Source organism: Loxodonta africana, chromosome 5 (genome assembly GCF_030014295.1).
Source record: "Loxodonta africana isolate mLoxAfr1 chromosome 5, mLoxAfr1.hap2, whole genome shotgun sequence".
Classification (NCBI taxonomy): domain Eukaryota; kingdom Metazoa; phylum Chordata; class Mammalia; order Proboscidea; family Elephantidae; genus Loxodonta; species Loxodonta africana.
The window spans coordinates 1697960-1703073 of record NC_087346.1 but is presented as its reverse complement, the minus strand read 5'-3'; positions in this window follow the sequence as shown (position 1 = coordinate 1703073).

Below are 5114 nucleotides of genomic sequence, written 5' to 3'. Positions count from 1 at the left end.
TTAATCAGCTTTACTGGGCTTGACTGGAGTCCCTGGGTGGTGCAAATGGTTAATATGGTTGGCTGCTAACCTAAAAGTTAGAGGTTTGAGTCTACCCAGAGATGACTCAGACGAAAGGCCTGGCAATCTTCTGAAAAATCAGCCACTGGAAACCCTATGGAGCACAGTGCTACTCTGACATGTGGGATCACTATGAGTCAGAACTGACTTCCTGGCAGCTGGCTGACCTGGGCCCTCTGCTGGTGACTGGAGAGGGGACCGTGCAGGTCTCCCAGCTGGAGGCAAGCCCGTCCCTGACACAGCATTCTGTCCAGTGGCCATGTGCACAGGCCTTCTACAACGCTTTGTGTCCATTTTAGTGAGTGCAAATCAATTTACGGTCCCGTGAAAAAAATCTCTACAGATTCTAAGAATTAACTTGGATGCCAGGCAGTCTATCAGACCAGAATTAAGTGCCTCTCCCTAGGAGAAGTGAGCCTTCTGACTGAGGCAGAGGTGGTAAAACTGGCCAAAATAGAGCAGTCCTCAGGTCCAGAGAAGGCTGCTTAATAATAATTGGGAATATATACATATATATAGGGTCACTATGAGGTCTTGTTTTGTTTTATATATATATATATATATATTTTTTTTTTCCTCCCTGTCTTTGGTTGGGTTCTCTAGAGAAGCAAAACCAGTAAAGCATATAAATACATATAGAGATTTATATCAAGGAAACGGCTCACACAGTTGTGGAGGCTGAAACCTCCCAAGTCTGTGTATCAGGATAGAACCGAAAAACGAAAACCAAACCCACTGCCGTCAAGTCGATTCCGACTCATAGCAATCAGGATAAAGGCTTCTCTCAATTCACCTAGCTGCAGGGCCTGGCAAACCCAAGAGCAGCAGGTTGGAAACTGGGATCCCGCTTTCAGGTTGTGAAGATCCAAGAATTCCAAGATTTGCAGAGAAACTGATAGCTCAAGTCTCAAGAGCCGGAGGTCAGAAGAACAGGAGGCAGCGGAAGGATCCAGAGTGAGCCAAAAAGCCAGAACGTCTGCTTATATTTGGATGTAGGCCACGCCCCCAAGGAAAAGCCCTCTCCACTGATGGGCTACTCGCAGCAGATTCAATCATGGGAGTGGTCACATGTAAACGCTGGGAATCACGGCCTGCCCAGGTTGACACACAGTCATGGGAGTGGTCACATGTAAACGCTGGGAATCATGGCCTGCCCAAGTTGGCACACAGTCATGGGAATGGTCACACATAAACACTGGGCATCATGGCCTGCCCAAGTTGGCACACAGTCGTGGGAGTGGTCACATGTAAACGCTGGGAATCATGGCCTGCCCAAGTTGGCACACAGTCATGGGAATGGTCACACATAAACACTGGGCATCATGGCCTGCCCAAGTTGGCACACAGTCATGGGAGTGGTCACACGTAAACGCTGGGAATCACGGCCTGCCCAAGTTGGCACACAGTCGTGGGAGTGGTCACATGTAAACGCTGGGAATCATGGCCTGCCCAAGTTGGCACACAGTCATGGGAGTGGTCACACATAAACACTGGGCATCATGGCCTGCCCAAGTTGGCACACAGTCGTGGGAGTGGTCACATGTAAACGCTGGGAATCACGGCCTGCCCAAGTTGGCACACAGTCATGGGAATGGTCACACATAAACACTGGGCATCATGGCCTGCCCAAGTTGGCACACAGTCGTGGGAGTGGTCACATGTAAACGCTGGGAATCACGGCCTGCCCAAGTTGGCACACAGTCATGGGAATGGTCACACATAAACACTGGGCATCATGGCCTGCCCAAGTTGGCACACAGTCGTGGGAGTGGTCACATGTAAACGCTGGGAATCACGGCCTGCCCAAGTTGGCACACAGTCATGGGAGTGGTCACACGTAAACGCTGGGAATCACGGCCTGCCCAAGTTGGCACACAGTCGTGGGAGTGGTCACATGTAAACGCTGGGAATCATGGCCTGCCCAAGTTGGCACACAGTCATGGGAGTGGTCACACATAAACACTGGGCATCATGGCCTGCCCAAGTTGGCACACAGTCGTGGGAGTGGTCACATGTAAACGCTGGGAATCACGGCCTGCCCAAGTTGGCACACAGTCATGGGAATGGTCACACATAAACACTGGGCATCATGGCCTGCCCAAGTTGGCACACAGTCGTGGGAGTGGTCACATGTAAACGCTGGGAATCACGGCCTGCCCAAGTTGGCACACAGTCATGGGAATGGTCACACATAAACACTGGGCATCATGGCCTGCCCAAGTTGGCACACAGTCGTGGGAGTGGTCACATGTAAACGCTGGGAATCACGGCCTGCCCAAGTTGGCACACAGTCATGGGAGTGGTCACATGTAAACACTGGGAATCACGGCCTGCCCAAGTTGGCACACAGTCGTAACTATCACACTTCCTATGCTCCAGACACTCTTCTAAGGGCTTCACAAAATTGTTTCGTTTAATTCTTATAACAACTTTAAGAGATAGGTACTATTTTTGTCATCGTTTTACAAATAACGAATATGAGGCACGGGGGGTGAGTGACTTCACTAACGACACAGAACTAGTAAGTGGCAACACTTGGTTTCAAACCCGGCAGTCTGACTCCAGAATCTACACTCAACTAATATGCTAAATTGCCTCCCAAGTTGTTAAAATAGTCAGCTTACCTTCCAGCCCTATTCCAATCGTTTTTTTTTTCCTTAGCCCACTTCTCTCTAAAAAAACAACAAATAACCTGTTCTGTTAGTTTCCAAGACTACCTGCTGTCGCGCTGACCCTGACTCGTGGTGACCCCATGTGTGTCAGAGGAGAACGCCATGGGGTTCTCACTGGCTGATTTTTCAGAATTAGATCGCCAGGCCTTTCTTCTGTGGTGCCTCTGGGTGGACTTGAAACTCCAACCTTTCAGTTATCAGCCAAGCGTATTAACTGTTTGCAACACCCAGGGACTTCTATTCATTCCCTAGGGCTGCCATAACAAACTACCATAAATTGGGGAACTTATAGGAAGAGAAATTTATTGTCTCATGATTCCGAGGCTAGCAGTCCAAATTCAGGGTGTTGGCAGGGACGTGTTCACTCCCAAGGCTCCAGGGGAGGACTGATCCTGTCTTGTCTCTCCCAGCTTCTGGTCACCCCAAGTGGTGCAGAGCCTCTTCACATGGCTGTCTTTTCTCTGTCTCCCTCCGCGACTTTTCTGTTGTAAGCCTACCACTCAGACTGGATCAGGACCCACTCTACGGCTGTATGACCTGGTGTTTACTTAACTGATAACACCTTCAAAGACTTATTTCTAAATGAGGTCACGTTCACAGGTATGGAGGTTAGAACTTCAACAGATTTTGGAGGGACACAGTTTAATCCATAACCCATTGCCGTTGAGTTGATTCTGACTCACAGCGACCATATAGGACAGAGTAGAACTGCCCCATAGGGTTTCCAAAGAGTGGCTGGTGGATTTGAACTGCTGACATTTTGGTCAGGGAAATTAGAAAAAAAAAAAAAAAACAACAAACCTGAACGTCATTCCCAATGCTCTTTAGACAAGACCTCATCCAGTTATTTCAGAGGACTGGGAACATCTCCTATAAGGAAATTCCCTCAATACCAGCTCATGCATTAATCCATTGAGCAGAGACTATATACCAAGCTCTGGGGAAGCAGGGTGGACCAGAAAGGCAAAGTTCCTGCCCTCATATAACTTGCTGTCTAGGAAGGAAGCCTGATTTAAATAAATGCTTACGATCGAGTGTGATGTGTTTTATGGAAGGGCAGTACGGGGGCTATGGGAGCTGTGAGCAGGGCACCTAACCTTACCTATGATGTCAACCAAACCAAAATGCTTAACCCTGTGCCACTAGGGCTCCAAAATCCCCATAAAATCTCACCAACTGAAGAATCATCTTGCAAACAGTTGTGTCTTCCAGAAAGCAGTTGCATCATAAGCCCTAGTTCTGGCTATTCTTTGCAAGAAGCAGACTGGGGACATCAGTGCCCTGTGGGTATATACAGATACACAGTGTTTGAGCAAATAGAAAAGTAAAAATCTGAATGTACAAAACAAACAAATCAGAGGATGATTGTTTCCGTTATAAAAGGACCCTTCAATTTAGAAAAGAAACCAGTGTTGAGTTCTTTGAAATAGCAGCTCTCTAGTGCAAGAGTGTTTGTTTATTTGATTAATGGTTGGGGTCAGAAAAAAATCTCATACGAAAATGTTAGAAGCCACTGGTCATGGTAAATTCTGGCTAAAATGATTACACAAACAGTGAGAGGAAAGTAATTTCATTCACCCCCACCTCTCGAATCCTCTTAAAATGACACTTTGAAAAACACGTCTTTGGCGTAAAGCTGAGCATACTCATAGTCCAGATGCCATGGGGAACAGCCTGCTTTACAAACTCACATGGAATTAAAATTGGAAGCCAGGGTACCTGTCAGCATGTTCACAAACCCAGGAGGTAAAGCAAGTCTGTTTACAGACACACAGTCAGACCCATAACTTGTCATTTACAAACAGTACACACGTCATCTTTTTATGTGTGTGGGTTGTTGAAAAAAATAACAGCTTGATCCTCCACCACCACAGTAAAGGTTTGAGGTCTTTGGAAAGCCCTTTAAGTCTTCAGGGATTATAAGCAACCACTCACAGTACAGTGTTAGTTTTCTGAATGCTAATTAAATTCAACCACGAAAACCATGGCTATGTGAGGAGAAAAGGTGGTAGTAAACATAGCCTGAAATTCTGCATTTCACCAGAAGATCTGAATATTTAGAACTACACCATTAAAAAGACATCTGTAGTCTTCCGGCGCTGCATGCTTTATGTAAATTTTCGCCGACTTCATGGTTAAGTACACAATTTCAGTAGATTTCTTTTAACTGGAAATTCAATCTATCCATAATGAGAAAATCCCACAGGGCAGCAAGGAACTAGATTGGTGTCGATCTTGACAGGCTTCGAGCAAGAGACAATTAATTCCTGTCACCAGAGGGCACCAAAGCTCAAGTTGATAGAAAAGTTGTAAACCACAGGGTCACACCGTTGGGAATTAGGGAAAAAAAACTCAAAAGGTCATTCCTGTGGTCTTTAGACA